At 36.3% G+C, this 21,843-nt stretch overlaps 1 protein-coding gene across 3 annotated transcripts in view; it reads left to right on the forward strand.

Moving 5' to 3' along the window:
• Positions 1 to 21,843, forward strand: part of rnf123 (ring finger protein 123) — a 276,643-nt gene that overhangs the window by 196,627 nt on the left and 58,173 nt on the right. The window lies entirely within an intron of this gene.

Consider the following 21,843-nt stretch of genomic DNA (forward strand, 5'->3'; position numbering starts at 1 on the left):
GGGGTTTGTACTCTCTTGTCTGTGTGTGTTTTGTCTGTGTCTAGAGGTCACACTGGCCTGATTTTCTCATGTTTTCTTAATTTTCTCTGTTAAATTTTTTAAATCCCATTGCAGTTGAAGTCCCAAAATCAGTTCTGATATTCTGTCAAAGCTGGAATTCTGGACGCTCGATCAAGTATGTTTTGTTGTAATGCCAAAGTAATCACTATGTCTGCAAAACAAATCTACCAAAAGGGTATGTTGAGCCGCATTATGTAATAAATTCCAATTATGTAATAAAAGTTCAAAATGTAATAAGAATGTCATGTCATCTTGTAATAAAGCCGCATTATGTAATAAACTGACGCATTTTGTAATAAACTACATCAATGCATTATGTAGTAAATTTTTTCACATTATGTAGTAAGTTATTACAATTTGAGAAATGTATTACAAAATGCACTTGACACATTTTTATTAAAAAAAAATGTAATAACATGGTTCATGATGTAATAACAATCTAAAGTAATATAATTTCAGAGCAATTTAGAGGAAATTAGTCACAGGAGCTACAGGTAATGGAATCAGAACTTTAACCACACAGTTTAAAGATTAATTTAGCACATTACATTTTCCTGAAAATAAAAATGTGTCAAGTCCATTTCGTAATAAATTTCTCAAATTGTAATAACTTACTACATAATGCGAAAAAATTTACTACATAATGCATTGAGGTAGTTTATTACAAAATGCGTCAGTTTATTACATAATGCGGCTTAATTACAAGATGACGTGACATTCTTATTACATTTTGAACTTTTATTACATAATGGGAATTTATTACATAATGCGGCTCAACAGGGTATAAATAGGGATGCACCGATACCACTTTTTTCCAGACTGAGTATGAGTACGAGTATGAGTACTTCCATTTGAGTACTTGCCGATACCGAGTACCAATACGAGTACTTAAAAATCCCATTCCAGTTCTTAGTTCCTTTTGTAAATGTGCTTCATTGTCGTTGTCATTAGTCTGACTGGAACAAAGTGCTGCTACTGACATTTAATGTGTTGGAATGAGCGTTTCTCAATTAATCCACCAGGGGGCGCCGCTCTGAATTAACCACACTGGACAAATACCACGAAGAAGAGTAAAGTTTTTTGAGAAGAAGAAGAAAGTGAGTAATAACAAACATGGAGACGACAGAGGCAACACTAATGTGATACTAATGTTGCTGCGTTTTCGCTGGTAAGGGTTAAAAGTGAGGCTTCTGCAGGTAGAGAAAAGAGAAATAAAAAGCGATAAGTTTTGTTTTCATTTCCGCTGGCAGCGGTCCGCACCGCTCCGTACTCCCGGCGGTTCCCGCTGGTATTCTCATTCTGGGTACGCATCCGCCAGCTTCTGGAAAACGGATGGAATGTACGCAGAGGACGGACAGAGCGCTGCGTCTGTATCTGTCTGTGTCTGTAACGTTACATCAGCGTTACTTTTATCTCCGTCATTTGTTCTGAAAAATCTCCACACTCTTCACACTCCTCACACATTATTCCTCCTCCTCGTACCTGCTCCACTGAACTGGGAATGTCACACGGCCGTAAGTGGTGTCGGTGCATTTGTATTAGTGATGGGCCTTTTGGCTCTTTGAAGGGAGCCGTTCAATCAGGAGTCGTTCACTGAAAAGAGCCGTTCAAAAAACCGGCTCTGTTATGTTTTTTGCATTATTTTCAAACACCAATGTTTTAATGACTAAATAGGCTACATGTGATGATTAACATTACATTTTAAAGGTGTTTAATTGGCACGGCAGTAAATATTATCTTACCGTAAAAAAGAATAGTTAGTTCAAATGTGTGGGTTAAATCCATGACATGAGAGGTGACATTAGGCAAATGATGGAACTGGACCAAAAACATCACGGTACATTATGTGGACTAGTCTGTAGCCTAAAAATGAAGAACAAAATAAAACATTTTCTTATGAAATACCATTTTATTCTCCTCAAAACAAGAACAATAAATGTGTGTAAACATACGGAAAAAATTGCACAAAACACAACAGTGATTAATCACTGCAGTTACTTAACTTACCTGAACTGTAGTGACATTCTCAAGTTGTGTGCCCATCTTTTCTTTCTGAAAAGTGCATCCAAATACTCCTCCTTTTTCTTTGGCTCATTACTCACAGGTGGTCACTCACTCACTCACTCAAACTTTTCTATGCTCGCCTCATGCTTCAAACTGTTGGGGTTTTTTTGCTAACTTCTTGCCATGAGACATGCGCAGTGCACTTTTTTTTGTCTGCTCGAACATTCTCCTCCTGTCCAATGCCTCCCCAGTGACGCTAAATTGACAGGCAATCGGACACTCCCTCCTTTAAAAAAAAAAAAAAAAAAAAAAGAACGGCTCTTTACAAAGACTCGGTTCCCATCGTTCATTTCAAAGAGCCGTTCAGAAGATTCGATTCGTTCGTGAATGTCACATCACTAATTTGTATCGGATTACTTTTACGAGTACAAATACGAGTACACACACTGAGTATCGGAGCCGATGCCCGATATTCGTATCAGAATCGGTGCATCCCAAGGTATAAATAGAGTGACCTTGAACCTTAGTCGTTAGTCAGCCATTTCCTACAAGGTGTGCTCGTTTTACATGTGGAGCTTCAAAAGGGGACGATGTAATTAAAGCCAAAGCTGCACTACGTAAGGTACGAATAATCACATGGTCCCATAATATCACAGTACTTACATTATGAAATCAGTTGTCTGAGACGGGTTGGATATGACATTACCATTCTCTGGGGTACCATAGAATCTGACAGCTTTGAGACCAAGAACTTTAATTGATATTATTCTACAAATCTCGTACAAGCCTCTAATTGTACGACTCCATTCTATTGTTTGCCCCGCTAACACACGAGCCTGTATGCCGTAGAGGTCTCATGCCTTCTGCAGTTAATAACCCGAACGCCACTCGTTTTTTTTTTCTGTCCTGTGAGTGTGAAAGAGGCTTTCCGTTCGACATGTGACTGCATTTCAGGTTAATTATCTCTTGTTGGATGTCTGCCAGTGAGAAATGTTCTGCTGTGATTTGATTTAGAGGAGGCACGGGTTCAGACTCTTGATATCCTTCCAGTACCCACTCTGTACACTTAATGTATGGGCTTTTCCTGACATCTGACTGCGTATGCGCTGTGAATATGTTATTCAATTTTACAGCTAGGAAGGAACAGTGTATAACCCAGACACAGTGTTTTGTTTCTGTGGGAGTCAGTATTTATTTATTTATTAATCTGTGTTTATTTGTGGAATGTAATTAATCTGTCTTGAGGTGTCGCCCTGCATTCTCCAGCTGATACCTCTAAAATTGCTGAAAATGACACTCTTGCTTCAGGATTGAAGCCATTTTCATCACCGTGTATGTCTGCAAGTGTTTTTGGCTCATCTAGGTCCTATGTTACTGCATTTTTTCACAATTTACCTTCATGGTTTTCGTGTTTTGACATCCCTTTGTTGGTTGTTGTCTCATCTCATCCCTCTGTCCTACTTTTGTTCATCATATAAAATCCTTATGTGGTTTGTTTTTTCATGTTAAACCACCTCAAGTTAAATTTATTCCTGATTTCATACACACGGTACACTGTAAAAAAAAAACCAAAAAAAAAAAAAAAACCGATAATATTCCGGCAGCAGGGGTGCCGAAAAATACTGTTAAATAACAGAAAATTACCATCTCATAAAAATACAGTAATTTTCCATAATTAAAATTCAGTTTTTTGCCCTAACTTTACATGAGATTTTGCATTTTTTTTGGACTTTTTAATGTTTAATAAAGAATATTTACATGTATTAAAACAATCAAATTAGCTATAAATGTACATATAAATAATTTTCAGTGTGACTCAGTTGTACAACCCACTGATTAAAAACTGTATTTGGACAGTTTATCAGTGCTTATACATGTTCTACATTCACAAAAATACATTTATTCAACATTTTTGTTGTGAAACCTCCTGTAATTACACAAGATATTTGTCAATTCACAAACAAGTTTTGTTAAACTTACAGAACAAATACTTCTTTTACAGTTAATTGTCAGTAATTTTATCTTTTTTTTTTTTTTTTTTTTTTTTTTTTTTTTACAGTATTAAACTTTAAATTAACAGTTTAATCTCATAAATAGAAAAGAAATATTTGTGAAATTCCGATACATTTGCAAATGTATTTTAACTGTATTTTTCTGTGGAGAAAAAAAAAAATCTTTTAAAAAATTGAGAATTTTTTGATTATCCACAGTTAGTTTTTTCATGTTATTTTACATTTGACATGTAAATCACAGTCTATATTTGTCATTTCACTGACATTTTCCTGTATCTTAAAAATACAGGAAAAATCTGTAAAATAAACGGTAAAAATTCTGTTAAATTACAGATTTTTTTTTTTTACAGTGTACATGTTATGTTTTTTTTTTTCTGTTACCAGGTACCAAACGCAGTCCTTGGCGTGATACGAGTCACATTTTCATGGCATGTGTCTCTTATTATGGAATAAAAATAAATAAATATTTGCACGAAATGTCAGCAGAATAATACACTGCTCTGAAAGAATACTTTCAAGGATTTGTTGGTTTGTGTGCATGTAGTTTCCTTTAATGCATGTGACTTGTGTGTGCTGGTGAAGCACTCAACTCCCCCAGCCTTGAATGTATTATGGATGAGATTCTGCGGTAGAAGAAAGCTAAAGAGAGAGAGAGAGAGACAGACTGAAAAAGAGAGGCTGGAATTCTGTTCACTCATATTCTCATGGTCCACCTTCAACACTTATGCTGTATTTCTTCTAATTATTTCGATGGGTGCATATCAGAAAAGCTTTTTTGCATAGTTGGACATAGTTTGCCTAATTTAAGACCCACTGAATGAATACACAAACCAGGACTTACTAAGAATGTACTATACGTTACCCTTGGGCTGACCCAGGAGACCATATGAGTAGGAGTTGGTGTTAATGAGTGGACGTCTGTAGCGTGGGAAAGCAGACAACCTTTACTCCATGCTTTCCCATAAGAAGGACGTGGCCATTGCACACAGACAGACACTTATTTAGCGTTCAAATTTCTTGTTCTTTGTCAACCACTAACCTGCTCTGCTGTTTGATGTCACAGTGTCACAGCTCTGAATGTCTGTATGACTCTGTTAGCACCTCTACATACTGTGCTTCTATACTAGGCGTATATGTATTATCGTGTCTTCTCAGTCATTACATTGCGTGACGACTGCTGTGGGCAAATAACTGACCACTTACTGACTCCCTCTATTCTGTCCATGAAGTAATGTAATGAAAGTTGAATCAGAGGACATGTACGAGGCATTCAGAGGACAGCACACAACCAAGGTTATTATCGTTAACGAAAACTAACAAAATAATGACCAAAACTAGAATCGAAAAAACATTTTCATTAACTGAAATAAATAAAAACTATGCTTAAAAGAAAAAAAAAGATAACTAACTGAAACTGTATTGTGTGTTTACAAAACTAACTGAAAATTCTGGATAAAATTCCCTTCATTTTTGTCTTTGTCAATGTCATATTGATATAAAATCGATTTATTTCCCTCAAGCGATTTTAGTTCGTACAAAATCTGGAGACATTCATGGAGTGAGCATGTCTACGATGTCCAGATTTTGTACGAACTGGAAGATTCGTACAAACCCATCATTTGTAAGAATCTTTGTGACCTAGGCATTAGCGCTCATTCATTGAAAATGATAACACTCGGTCTCAGAAAAAAAAAACCAAAAAATAGGCGTTTTTGGTCCGTTTTTCCATTTCTGTCAGGTAGTAACGTTATTTTTTATTATTAGAAAGAGAAAATGAAAATCAATCCATTTTTTAAATTTGGTTTATCTGTTTTGACACTGAAAGAGAAAAACGCCTTGAATTTAAATTTAGTTATTGTATTTTAAAACAAAAAACGATGAACCACTAGTTTTGTCTTATATTTCTGAGAAGAAAAATTCAATTACCAAAAGATACACTGACCGTTCTGCCTAATGGATTCTGCGATAATGGAGAATTTCGTGTCATTCAGAGGCACCAAATGCATCACTCTCACGGAGGCTGATATGACAACTGAAAAAATGGTCCGGATCTTTCAGGTATTATTGTTTTGTCCAATACAGTGTGTCCATGGTAGACAATTTAAGTAGAAGACACTTCACGTAATACATGAAGAAGTCAGTAACTTCCGGGTCATACCAAATCGTATATCAAAAATGTCAACATGAAAGCCGAAGTTTGGTCTATTTGCTTATTTCCAATTTTTTATTTGTGCATACAATCAAAAGAATTAAAAACTCATTTTTTTGACTTTTCATTTGTCATTTGTACATGAATAAGGAAATAAGTAATTTTTTCGTTTTCCGATTGTGGATTCTTAATTGAATATGAAAAGAACGAATGATACATGGATTCCGTCGTCCATCTGTACTCAGAGCAAAGAACACCGAGAGGCTGGAGCCTACTTTTTTTTTTTTAACAATTCATTTTTATTGTTTGATTTCTGTACAATACAAAACAAACATAAGGGACATTTGGGATACATTGACCATAAAAAACCTGTGTGACTAACAAATGGTTTTAGTAAAGTGACGCTGAAATGAAAATTGTCCATTTCTTCCATTTATCATGACTCTGCTCTTCTTGAGTCCTCAGTCTATGGGTCAGAATCTCCATCTCAAGTATTCCACTCACTATTTGTATCCAGTCGTTAGTTGCAGGTGGTTCTAATCTGCACCATTTTTTGGTGATAGCCTTTTTACAGGCTGCTAACAGTATTTTAAACAAATACCTATCATTTTTTTCTTTCATTATTACCAGTAATACATTCGAAATACATCACCAAACATCTTTTAGGAATTGCATAACCCAGTATCTTAACTGTTGAATATACATTATCCCAAAATGATGCAAGTTTAGGACGTAACCAGAAGACATGTGCATGATTTACACTGACATCTCCACATTCTCTACAACAACATTGAACTCTAAGCACATATTTAGCTGTAATTTTAGGTGCTGGAGCCTAATTTATTACTAATACATGACATTCTTGATTAGTACACGTGACTTTGATGACAAAATTCTGAAAAAACTGCTTACAGTGCATTGTACATTGTTAAAAAATTCTGCAATTTAACAGAATTTTCACTGTTTATTTTTACAGATTTTTCCTGTATTTTTAAGATACAGGAAAATTTGAATGAAATGACAAAAATAGACTGTGATTTTACATGTCAAATGTAAAATAACATGAAAAAACTAACTGTGAGTAACTATAAAATTTCAGTTTTTTAAAAGATTTTTTTTTCTTTTTTCACAGAAAAATACAGTTAAAATACATTTGCAAATGTATCATAATTTCACAAATATTTCTTTTCTGTTTATGAGATTAGACTGTTTATTTAAAGTTTAATACTGTAAAAAAATATATATATACATATATATATATATATATATTAAAACCAGATAAAATTACTCACAATTCACATTAATAGAAGTATTTGTTCCGTAAGTTTAACAAGACTTGTTTGTTAATTGACAAATATCTTGTGTAATTATGGGAGGTTTCACAACAAAAATGTTGAATAAATGTATTTTTGTGAATGTATAACATGTATAAGCACTGATAAACTGTCCAAATACAGTTTTTCTCAGTGGATGGGACAAGTGAGTCTCATTGAAAATTTTATTTATTTATTTATTTATTTATTTATTTATTTATTTATTTATTTATAGGTGATTTGATTGTTTTAATACATGGAAATATTCTTTATTGAACATTAAAAAGTAAAAAAAAAAAAAAAAAAAAAAAAGCAAAATGTCATGTAAAGTTAGGGCAAAAAACTATATTTTAATTATGGAAAATTACCGTATTTTTATGAGATGGTTATTTTCCGTTATTTAACAGTATTTTTTCGGCACCCCTGCTGCTGGAATAATACTGGGTTTTTTTTTGTTTTTTTTACAGTGTAGAGAATGGTTAAAACATACCTTACTGGGCAGTCACTGTACATACACAATATGAATGATGAATAGTACAGGAGCAGCAGTGGACACCGTGGAAGATTTATCATATACCTCATTGTATGTGTTGACCATGGAAACCCGCCAAGAAACGACAGACTTTTGTTTGAACACGTTCACAGTAAACAGAATCCGTGTGAAGTGTTCACAGTAAAGGAGTTCACCGCTGACGGTCCGTCTTCTGCATATTTCCCTGCGGGGGCTCAAAGCCAACAGGCAGGTTACAAATTCACACATAACACAAAGCAAATCCTCTGTTTTTATTAGATCTGTACCCACTCAACGGTCTAATAATGCCCTGCTCTGACTCTGCAATAAAAACTCTTCAAAAGGACCAACATCACTGAGAACAGGTTAAATGGATGAGTTGAAGGCTGCTGTTGTCTCTTCTTGAAAACACCTATAGAACTGCTTTAACCTTCCAAACCTGTCAACAAACCAAAACACAAGTTCTGTTGAAAGCAGTGAAGGATTTAGAACAGGAGTGTCAAACTCATTTTAGTTCAGGGGCCACATTCAGCCCAATATGATCTGAAGTGGGCCGGACCAGTAAAATAATAACATAATAACCTATAAATAATGACAACTCCAAATTTTTGTCTTTGTTTTAGTGCAAAAAAACCCCCATTAAATTATGAAAATACTTTTATAAACTATCCAAGTAAAAAAAATGTGAATAACCTGAAAAAACTGAAATTTCTTAAGAAGAAATTCAATATTATGCCTCAACTTATCATTTCTACATGTGCATTATGGATCGGATCTACAAAGACACGAACCACTTAGTAACAGGCAGAAAATTGTTAAAATTGTGCTTAATTTTCTTTAGACATTTCAGGTTGTTCATATTTGTTCAGGTTTTCACATTTTATTCTTACAGGATAGTTTGTAAATGTAAATATTTTCATAATTTAATGTTATTTTTTGCACTAAAACAAAGACAAAAATTTGAAGCTGTCATTATTTATAGGTAGGGATGGGAATCGAGAACCGGTTCTTTTAGAGAACCAGTTCCCAGTAGCTCGATTCCTTGGAATCGTTTGCCTGCCTGCTTAACGATTCTGCTTATCGATTGCACCTTCGTTGTGCATGCACGATGACGTCACACGTACGCTGCATTGTTTTGGTCAGAACGTAGCCAACATGGTGTTGAGGCAGAAACGGTCTAAACAGACGACACCAGGTCCAAACAGACCAGACCAGGTCCACTGGAACACTGTCCAAGCTTCCATGTCTTCAAAAGGGTGGAATCCCTCCAATATCCTCAAACATTTGTCCACAGCATGTGAATCATTTACAGGAATGTCACGTATTTGGTACGCCACTTTGCGACGCTTGTGAATGTAGCGGCAGAGTGAACACCGGGCCGGTTCCGGTGTGGGCAACAAACGTCATAACTCCTCAAATACAAGTTTCCGAAGGTAAGAAGGGAAAGGAAATGAGGTGCACAACAACAGGAGACGAGCCGAGCCGAGTTGAACCGGTTCCATGTAGTAGAAATGCAGCAATAGAGGAAAAAAATTTCAATCGTCTTCTCTAAAACTCCAGTTCTGATTGACTTCAAACTTGGTATACAGCTTCTGTATGATGATGTCAACACAAGGCACTGAAATTATTTCGATCCGGATCTGATTCTGGATTTGGTGCGACTTTGAAAAATGTTCCCATTATAAGAGATAGGAAGTGGACTGATCCAGTAAATCAGTATCAATGATATCAATTTGGAATTGGACATTTTTACAGATCTGCTTGGAATATGACCAACACATGGGCTACTTCTGTAATAGAATAACTACACAGAACTGGGTGAGAATAAATGGCATCTGGATACATTTCCCAAAGCTTTTAATTTGGCCGGTAAGCTACAGGGCCATTGGTTCGATTTTTAATGTACCCATGTATCTGTCCGCTAAAAACGTGAATGGCCCTTTACTACTTTAACTTCTGCATGGAAGTATAAATTTGGCTTAAATGAATCTTTGAGATAACTTCAGACAACCAGCATTAAATGGGATTAGCTCAGTTTTCTACTTGCATGTTTATACTGCTTTAGCTAAAAGTACCAGATCTTCGAAGATCTCAAAGTATATGTTTCTTCAGTCTCCGTACTTCCACCTTGTGCAGGTTAGCAGGTTAAATGTTTCTATTTCTTCTCTCTCTAGTTCATCTACACCATCTTACCTTATATTTGATCACTCTCTCACCCCGTCTTGTCATACACTCTTATATCACCTTTTGTCTCTCGCTTTAGATTCTTTCAAGTATCATGTGTGGAGGTTGTAATCTCCCTCTGCAGAACAAGATGGCAGCTGTCCAACAAGCCAATATCACAGCCCAGACTGAGGTGCTACCACTCCTATGCTGAAAGAGGATCTGTCTGATTGCAGGACGGGGTGGGGGGTGGGGGGTACAGGGGCAGAAAATGGAAAGACAAATCGAAAGCCATCAAGTAAGAGGGAGAGAGAAGAGAGAAGGCAGGGGATGAATAAATGGGACTGAGGGAGGGAGAAAGTTAAAGAAAAGCAGCAGGGAAGAAGATTGCCACTGAGAAGAAGTACAAAAGTAGCAAGGGGAGCTTAAGTGAGTTTTTTGTTCAGTGTTTGCCTGCAGTGTGTTTCAGATAGACTGGTGTTTCCAGCCCTAAGTGGTGAGCTTTTCAGAAATATGATGGTAAAGATGGAGGGAAAATAGTGGTTGGTCTTTTATGTCCTCGTGAGTTTTTACTCTGTGAGTCATTTCCATTCAACCAAAAGCAAACAGAAAAACTACAAAACAGGAAAAGAGGAGAATTTCACACAGAAACTGCTCCAGGCTACATCCATTCTCGTGGTCCTGATCACAAATGGACAACTCTAACGCTGTCTGTGGAGATGCTTTGTAATATGCCTCCATATGCATTTTGAGTAATCATTCGTGGCCAGATGTCCGTTCCCTGCTCCCAGTCCAAATACGACAGCTCATATAGTAGCCAAAAATACAGCTCTGGAAAAAGAAAAAAAATATGAGACCACAGACAAAATAATCACAGTCTCGATTTATAGGTATTTGTTTGAGTAAAATTAACATTTGTGTTTTATTCTGTAAACTACCAACAACATTTCTCAAAATTTCCAAATAAAAATATTATTTAGAGCATGTATTTGCAGAAAACAACACATGGTCAAAAAAAACAAAACAAAGAAATGCAGGTGTTTTCAGACCTCAAATAAGTCAAAGAAAACCAGTTCATATTCTTTTCTAAACAACACAATACTAATGGGGACTAAATTGGGAAAAGTTCAGACTGGGGATGTAACAATATGACAATTTCATATCACTGTCATTGTGTAGATCAGGGGTGTCAAACTCATTTTCTTTCGGGGGCCACATTCAGCCCAATTTAATCTGAAGTGGGCCGGACCAGTAAAATAATAGCATGATAGCCAATAAACTCCAAATTGTTTTAGTGCAAAAAACAACATTCAGTTATGCCAGTATTGACATTTACAAACTATCCAAACAAAAAGGATGTGAATAACCTGAAAAAAATGGAATTTGTTAAGAAATATAAGTACAATTTTATCAATATTAGGCCTCGACTTATCATTTATACATATGCATTACAGATCAGATCTACAAAGGCACAAAACATTTAGTAACAGGCAAAATATTGTTAAAATTGCACTTAATTTTCTTTAGACATGTTCTGGTTGTTCATATTTGTTCAGGTTATTCACATTTCATTGTTAAAGGATAGTTTGTTAATGTAAACATTTTCATAATTTAACGTTTTTTGCACTAAAACAAAGAGAAAAAATTGGTGTTGTCATTATTTATAGGTTATTACAATATTATTTTTGAGTTTGATGTCCTAACTTGCACTTTACAAATTCATCCCGCGGGCCGGATTTGAACCTTTGGCGGGCCGGTTTTGGCCCCCGGGCCGCATGTTTGACACATGTGGTGTAGATTGTCATTGAGCCGTTGACATATTGGCTTCTTGGAACCATAACTGACCATATACGGACAAAAGGGGCTGAACTATGGGAACCCAGTGAATCAGAGGTGAGTTACTGCTAAGTGCAAGCTCACTGACTCGGTCAAATACTCAACCTCATCCAGCACTGCGTAACAAAGTCATTTTCCAGTCCAACGAGTGGAACGCGTAACCACAACTACAGCAGATCTGGGCGTCAGAGGAAAAAATACTTTTCATAAATTAAGCAGAAGCTCTGACATTTCAAATCACAGGCAAGTGAGCTGTCATACAGATCTGTCAATCGAAGCACGACGCCGCAGGCACCAAAGCCCTCTATTTGACCTGACATCTGATTAATGGAGATAAAATAGCTCACTTTTCAGAGGCGTCAAATAAAATGGATAAGACCAGAATGACCTGTGGAAAAGACACTTGAGCTTTTTGCAGTTGCATGGAAGTAATGACAGTTCTAACCTCCTGATTCTGCACGGAAGAGAAAATAGTGTAGCGATGCTTACAGGTTTCCATGATAGATTTTAACAAAAAAATAAATAAAAAATTGCCTAAAAAAGCATAAAAGCATGAATATGAACTATGAAAGAACATACACAGGATATATCAGAATCAGATTTATGTTTATTGCCATGTAAGTAAACAGGGTTCACATTAGTAGGAGTTTACTTCAGTGGTTTGGTGCATATATACAGTTGCGGAAAAAATTATTAGACCATCAAATTCATTGAAAACAATGGTTATGCAATCAAGTACTGACTCCTGTGTGTATCATGTGACTAAAACAGACAGAAAAGAAAACATGGAATTTGTAAAAGCACTGTTTTGTCAGTACAACGCCATAGATACTGATGTAAGAACTGAAGTGATTTTGGTTATTATCAAGAAAACTATGGAAAATGGATAGATATCAGCTCTGAAATTAAACTCTTATGAGCTATTTTTGTTGTTATCATTATATTTGTCCAAACAAATGTACCTTTAGTTGGACCAGGCATTAAAATGAACAAGAAATTGAAGAAAACAAGGGTGGTCTAATAATTTTTTCCACGACTACAGAACATGGAGTAGGTAAGAAGCATGCAGTAAAACATAAAATAAAATAAACAAATAAGATAAAGTTTCAAAATATACAATTTAAGTGCTAGTAATTAACAGTGTTATCTTAATATGGAGGGGGGTGCTCTTACTTATTTAAATTTTGATAAATTAGCATATCTGGATAAAAATCTTGTATAAACTAGAACATATGATATAACTTCTCAAATGTTTCCCAGTCCTAAAGAGCCAACAGTGTTTCAGACAATGACTAGTCTGACAAGATCAAATGTGAAGCTCCAAGATCCATTGCAGGAACATTGCATCATGTTCATGTTAATTGGTATGAATAAAGAGTGCCAGAGTTCTTCTAGAACGCAGAAGATGAACAGCTGTGTGCTTTACTCAATGGCTAGTGTCACGCAAACAGTCTTTGGCACATGGTGTTGATTTTATGTCCTTAAGAGTGATAATCGCCTCCCTTTTACTGGCTGCCAGTTTGCCCCATTTATCATGTCTCGCACTGAATGAGGAAGAGGAAAGAGAAACCCCTTTTAAAGCTCTAGCAGATGATCCAAATGATCAGTCCTTATTAACAGGAGTGGAGCAGTTGCCAGGTTTCCTAGAGGACTACACACACACACACACACTGCAAAAATCTAAATCTTGCCAAGTGTACTTTTCTCATTTCTTGTCCAAATATCTCATCACGCTTAAAATAAGACATAATCACCTAACGAGTAACTTTTCAGTGAGATATAAGAACTTATTTTAGACAGTAGATCTTGAAAATCTTAATTTAAGAAATCTTACCAAGATAATTTTCACTTGCTCCATTGGCAAATTTTTTTGCTTAATTCTAAATTTTATTTTATTTTTTGCTTCAATCTAGCAAAAAAAAAGAATCTGCCAATGGAACAAGTGAAAATTATCTTGCTAAGATTTCTTGAAATAAGATTTTCCACATGTATTGTCTAAAATAAGTTCTTATATCTCACTGAAAAGTTACTCGTTAGGTGATTATATATATTATATTTAGGTGTGACTAGAAATGAGAAAAGTACACTTGGTAAGATTTTGATTTTTTCCAGTGCAAATAGTCATGCCATGTAGTCTTTGGGTGTATTCACACCTACTTTGTCTGGTCCGTTTAAAACAGACCGGAGTTCGTTTCCCTGGAAAGTCCGGACTTTTTTTTTAGGTGTGAATACAAACATGCAAACTCTGATTCGAATCAAACAAATGGACTCTGGGCCGGTTCAGTTCTGGTGTGAATATAACCAGCCTCAAGCCGAAACAAGCCAAAGAATCTTGCGTCTTTTTGTGCATGACAGGCCCCCGTAGCGGCTGGAAGTAGCCGAGGTTCATGGGTAGTCAGAGCTAATAGCGGCAGCCATGAACAGACGTAGAGCAATGAGGAGATTGAATGTCTCATTGACATTTGGTCAGATGCCCACAATATGAAACTGGCTCCGAATGAGCTGTTGTTGACAGTTAACATTATTTTCGTAAATTTGTGTCTGTAAAAATAGAATACATATTCTGAAAATGATAACTGTATGTAGGACCTCCACGTCTGTTTTAATCAACACCAGCCATCGGCGATTTACCCCACCCCTGACTTTTCTGTCCGATGCCAGCGCAGTTCGTCACATGCGTGTTTCTGTTTACGCATTTTGGTCCACTAGCGAAAGTGTAATGAGAATGCAATCTGACCCAAATGAAAAAAATAAAGTCTGCATTTGATCCAAATCAAATAAGCGGACCAAAGGACTTTTCAGGTGTGAATACACCCTTAATGATGCACCGATCCATACACTGGAAAAAAAAATGCCCCTCTAAAAACAAGTTACAAAAATTAATACGAGATATTTTTGCTTGAATTAACCCAAAAAAATCTGCCAATGGAACAACTGAAAATTATCTTGGTAAGATTTCTTGAAATAAGATTTTCCAGATCTATTGTCTAAAAATCAGTTCTTATATCTCACTGAATAGTTCCTCTTTAGGTGATTCTGTCTTATTTTAAGTGTGATGAGATATTTGGACTAGAAATGAGAAAAATACACTTGGTAAGATTTAGATTTTTTCCAGTGTAAGAAATGTATAGTCGCATTATCCCTCACTAACCATTTTGTTCATTAGTTTTCATACTTTCTTCTTGCCATAGCTCACATAGGAGATTGACTTTGCTCTTTCCTACACAGACGTTGTGACATATGGCGAAAACAAACATCTTTGAGCCAAATACACTTTAACTCGTCGCGCGTTTCATGGACAAGGTTGAGCGCTGACTAGCTGTGACCTCTAGTGTTTATGGATAAATCCCCTCTATAGGCTTAATTCTATCCTCGACTTTGCATAAATGTCTTTCACATATAGTTGTACGAGGCCCTCGACAAAGCCAGTGGGTTGGGAAATTAAATCCAGAGCTTATCAGTGATAGATGTTGTTACTGAGCATTTAACTTGCAACAGTGGCCTGGTTTCTGTCATTAAAGCAGCTCAGTCTTTACTAGGCTTCACTGTATTAAAATGAGAGCTGACATGTTTTCTCTGGTAAATAGGTTTAAAAATGTGTGGAAAAATGAAAAAGTAAAATCTAATTACACTTCTTTATGTATTATTAACCTTAATTAAATAGGAATTTTACAGTGAAATCTAGATCCCTCTTTCTAAAACCCACTAAACCAGTTTTGGCTGGTAAACAACCAGTCCACAGAGTATCCCAGTTCTCCTTTTGCAGTCATGCCCTCCATCTCTACTTTAGAGTATCTAGAGACGCTCGTAGACTACTTGGGTTATGTTCTGCTTTGGGGTCTTCATGCTGTTTCGAAACCATAATACTTCCACAAGACATATTTGACTAATTTAGCATGAGAGAGCAGTAAGTCATCTCTAAGGTTTTTGTTCCGAGACCAATGGCTTTAGAGTCCGTGGTGCGTTGATCATCATCCAAACCACTTAGCTCGGAAACATCCCAGTGCGCTGACATCACAGCCTCTGGTAATATCAACTCCCTCATGACACTTTGAGACAAAGACTCATGAACCATGTTTAATAGGAAAAAAAAAAGACAAAAACATCAGGCATCTTCTCATTTTGATCTACTTCTCCTTGACGTCTTTCCAGCTCCTCTTCATAAATCACAGATGCTAAGTGGAATTGACCTCAGTGTCTTGGTGGGAAATGGGTAATCTCCCTCCAGACCTCCATTCCCGCTTCTTCCATTGTGGGATTATTACAGTGGTCTTTCTAATGTATGTCTTTATACCCGCAAGTGTGTCTTCAATGCAACAGAAGTTCTTCCATAAAGTCTCTGTACACCTCACATGCTGCGTTGTGGCCGACTTGTACCTTTAAGGAGTATCCAAACCCGGTCCTCCAAGGCTGGTGTCCTGCATGTTTTAGATACTAGCGGCATCGTACCCATGGTGCCATTATGTGTGAAAAGTGCCTATACATTACACTGGTCAACAACAAATTTATTATTTAAGTTCGTTGAGCTGATTTAGGATCATTTTGGTGCTGAATCCAAAAATCACATTAATTTTGCTCAATCAGGTCAACTTTCTGAACTATGCTACATATTGGCTTTTTAACATTTTTGCTTACATTTATGGGCATTTTCACATCATATGATACAAAATTCTTTCATATTTCTTGCAATAAACGAGTTCTGAAGGTTTTACTTTTGCCAATTTATGATTAATGGTTTTTTTAATATTACAGGTGAATGAAATGGCTTCGACTAGAAGATCTTGCAAAAATAAGCCTGACGTATTCTGCTACATCTGCGGTGAATACACCATCGTACCTAACAGGAATCAAGTCACAAGTTTCATAAAGTGTGCTTACCAATCTTATTTTGGTATTAATTATTATATTTTGTGAGAAGATCCAATTTTTCAAAATCAAATTAGCAAAAAACCCTGACCTGATTGAGAAAAACAGATGTCATTTTTGGTTTTAGCGGTGCAAAATGGTCCTAATTCAGTTGAAAAAACCTAGACAACTTGCAAGAAACATTTTTTTTTGTAACCCAGTATTATTGTAAATGCAGCCTTCACATTGTTGCATGGTCTGCTAGCAGTAGAAATGTCATGAACGGCAGCATAACCACTTCCGAAAGTGGAGTATGGCGGCAGGGATGAAGAATTCAAAGTAGAGAGAGGCTAAAATCGCCCAGCACACCTCACAACATTTGAATACAGACATAAAATTGTGCCTAGTAGATAGTCAGGTAATGATTCTATTCATTTGGTGAGTTTGGCGGTGATCGGGCCTGTGAAGGCTGAGGAAAACCTGTACAAACGCCCTCCTGTGCTGCAACATCGATGGGACACAGAACGTGTATTATATAGTAGGATTTCCCTCTTCCAGCGCTAGAGGTGTGTATTGGCAAGAATCGGGCGATACGATACAAAGCACAATACTAGAATCACGATGCAATATATCACGATGTATCATGATACTGTCAAAAAGGCAATTTTTTATTGGTTTTGTTTTTTCTTAAAGATTTTTTCCTGGAAGAACTGGATTACACCCGAAATATGCACAAATACTAAACACATTTTTATTTGATCACAACAGGATCTTATGCGATTTCATAAAATCTTCCTCTGTTAAAACTTTAATTATGTTTTACAGATATTACAGTTTAAGATCCTGTTCAAATGTTCATCCTATTATAGATGAGTTTCAGTGTTTACTAACAACAGTGATGTGTGCGCACCTCGGAGGCAAAAACACCAGTACCAGCTCCAGCCGGCTCACATGCACCTGCAGGCTCTGCCCCGGAACTCATGAACGAGCGAATATGTTCGCTCTGAAACTGTCCATTAACTGTTTCTGTCCAAAAGCCCATCCCATCTTCTCTTTCCCATAGTAGAAAAGCAGACTGTCACAGACAGGTGGGCAGCAGAGGTTGCACTATACATTTTTATTGTCTGTCATTTTGACGGACAGGGTCGGAAAAATTCCATCATAACATATTATTATCCATCATTTCAAATTTGTATTTTTTAATGATAATGAGATATATTCAGTAGTATTTACTGTTCAAAAACATCTCAGTGATGCAGCAGCTGTAGTTGCTGCTGGCTGATAAACCAACGTGATATCACTGCTCGCATAATTATATACGCCACATTTAATTGGTGTGTTATCTGTAGACATTCTAAACTTTCCTTGTGTTTGTTCACACAGTGTCAAATCCCATGCACTGAGGGTTCGGGTTCAGGTTCTGTGAAGCGCAGATCTGGGCACAAACTGACGTGCCATAACACATGAAAGGTAGAAAATGTGTACATATAACACACCAAATGCCATTAGAACTGGAGTATAACTTGCTTGTCCGTCATCCTTCACCACACCAGTCCCTCTTTTTTCACTATGTTTATCAGTGCCATCACATTTACTGGACTTTAAAAGAACTAAGGAGACTCAGCTGTCTGCAGTTTGTGCTAGCAAAGTAGCATCTAATTTCAGCTAAAGTTAGCTAAACAACAATTACCCTCAGTATTTTAATCTGTCAAAATGACGGACGGCCTTCAGAATTTTCTGTCATTTAAAAAAAAAAATCTGTCAATGGCAGAATATTTCCATTAATGCGACCTCTGTATGGTAGATCTCCAGTACTTAGAGATCTGAAGTGTGCACTGCACAGACCAGCATTCTGAAGTTCCTCCTCAGGCCAGTTGTCACGTCTTAATGCCTGCAACCATAACTTTCGCCGATTTTTCTAGAAGGGATGTTTGCCAGCAGGAATTCTGTAGAAGTTTAACTCCTTCTGTGTGTTCTTTCTGTTCTGACAACCCACGGCACAGCAAGACGACGGCATTACTCACACCGGCACTCACTGCTTGGCTACGAACTCGGCGTGCTTTCTGCCTCCAAGGTGCGCGAGCAGCATACATCCTACGTCATCATGAAACTGATCTATATAATACACGTTCTGTGTCCCATCGATGTTGCAGCACAGGAGGGCGTTTGTACGGGTTTTCCTCAGCCTCCACAGGCCTGATTGCCGCCAAATGAATAGAATCATTACCTGACTATCTACTAGGCACAATTTTATGTCCATATTCAAATGTTGTGAGGTCTGCTGGGCGATTTTAGCCTCTCTCTACTTTGAATTCTTCATCCCTGCCGCCATACTCCGTTTTCGGAAGTGGTTCTGCTGCCATTCATGAAATTTCTACTGCTAGCAGACAATGCTACAATGTGAAGGCTGCAGTTCACTACCGCTGTAGGAATATAATCACGCTTGACAGGCCAAACAAATACATGCTCTTCCCCTCATGCCTCATATGTTGGCTCAAATTATTACCTGCAGAATGCATGATTAAATGGTAGTTTACAGATGGATAGTGGTGGCAGACAAGTTCTACTTATCATGCTATTGTACAATGGCACCACGGGTACAGAGCCGCTAATATTCTGTTAGTTCATATCAAACATCATAACATTATTTTAGTTCAGTCCTAACAAAGGAACTAACATCTGCCTCTCAGACAGTAAAAAGTGATTTTGGAATGCATTAAATAACCATTATTTAATAAAACAGTGTTAAATAATTATAAATAAATTATAAACATTAAAGAAAATAAAAAAAACAAACAATGAACCTCTGCCATATTTGCATTTGAATAAATACCTAAAAATATCGATACAGTACTTTTTAATATCGATGCAGTATTGTGAAATGAAATATCACAATATATTGCAGAACCGCTATTTTCTAACACCCCTATCCAGCACACCTGGTTCAATTAATGATCAGCTCATCATGCTCTGCAGAAGCCTGGTAATGATGTAATAGCTTCCAGGTGTGGCTGGAGAAGGGGAAATATCTAAAACATGCCGGATACCAGCCCTCGAGGACCAGATTTGGACCACACTGTAAGCCTGGACTTTGTATTTACGAAAAAGCTTTAATTACAATGTACTTAAATGATTTAAGTTTTATTACATTACTATAAAATGTTCAGTATATTCTAGTAATTTGTAAACATAGTCAAAAGTACGATAAAGTTTAAGTTGAATGGATTTAAATCACTCAGTTTTAGTCATGACCACACCTTTTTATCTCCGCATTGCATTGTGGGTATTGTTCATGTTGTTGTAAATGTGTTCTTTTTCTGTGCAGGGGTTCAGCGGGGTTGTGCTGTTAGTGTTCATTTGGACTGAATGTGTGTATGGCAGTGTTTATTGGCCTTTTTGTGTTTGTTTTTTTATTTTTGTAGAGCTGCACCATGAGTCAGTGCCAGAGGAAGAACAATGCATTTACTGTTCATCTGTAATTGTTTTTGTATTATATAAATCTTTATGCCTTGCCAAATTAAAAGCACTTTCTGTACTGGCACATTACACTAAGCTAACTTCCTGTCTAACTTCAATCCATGCTACAGTATATTAAGTTGAATAATTATACAAAGCTGTTTATATTGCAAAAGATTTTAATTTAAATCAACTTGGAATTGAGTAAAATGAACTGATGATATTAAGTCTAATGATTATACAAAGCAGCTGACACTGCAATAAATTTTAAGTTAAATTAACCCTTTCATGCATGAATTATGAGAATCTTAATGAAAATTTTTTCCTGAGTGTTTTTATTCCTCTTCAGGCATGAAAAAAAAAACACTGATTTAATTTTTTTATGAACCTATTTTTTTTATGGAATTGCAAAAATATCCATTCAGCTGGACACCATGAGTTACATTTTTGAAGCAAAGAAACGTATTTACTAATATACTGTGTGAAAACTATGAAATACATTTTTTTAATGCTGCTAATCTTAAGTTTTGTGACATTTTAACATACTCTAATATTAGTTATTACTCACTTTATGGAGATAATATGCAAAAAAAAAACGTTTTGTTTAACCCTTTCATGCATAGTGGTCACTCCAGTGGACAGTTCTTCTCCAGCTGTTCTCTTGTATATTCATGGATTTTGTTGTTTTTAGTTCCATATCAGCCAACACAGTGGACACTACTGCACCATCCCAAACACTGACATTCAGACCATTATTGTAACTTTGCTGTTCTTGATAAACCTGATCTGCAGTGACATGTTTTAGTGTAAATCAATTGTTATTTGTTAGACAAAAAGGTTTTTTTTTGCATATTATCTCCATGAAGTGAGTAATAACTAGCATTAGAATATGTTAAAATGTGAGAAAACATCAGATTAGCAGCATTAAAATGTTTTTATTTCATTGTTTTCATGTCATTTTCTGATATTGGGTTGTAAACACGTTTCTTAACTTCAAAAATTAAATGCATGGACATTATGTAACTCCATGAAAAGAAAAAAAAAACCTCGATCACATTGTTTTTTTCATGCCCAAGGAGGAATAAAAACACTCAAGAAAAAAATTTTGACTGTTTTCATAATTCATGCATGAAAGGGTTAAAAAAAAAAAAAAAGCTAATTACAATCTATTAACAATAACAAGGAACTGACTTAAACATGTTACTGTAGATCAGGTTTATCAAGAACAGCAAAGTTACAGCAATGGTGCGTCTGCTTTATTGGCTGATATGGAACTAAGACAACTAGAAGCACTCGGAGAGCCCAGACCTCCGCCAAGGCTGATCAGTGGGCCCCCCCACCCCCGATCACCCCCAAAAGTTAATCATTTCTTCCTTATCCCATTTCCAACAAACCCTGAAAATTTCATCAAAATCTGTCCATAACTTTTTGAGTTATGCTGCACACTAACGGACAGACAAACAGACAAACAAACAAACAAACCCTGGCAAAAAC

The sequence above is a fragment of the Sphaeramia orbicularis genome, chromosome 5 (genome assembly GCF_902148855.1).
Source record: "Sphaeramia orbicularis chromosome 5, fSphaOr1.1, whole genome shotgun sequence".
NCBI lineage: Eukaryota > Metazoa > Chordata > Actinopteri > Kurtiformes > Apogonidae > Sphaeramia > Sphaeramia orbicularis.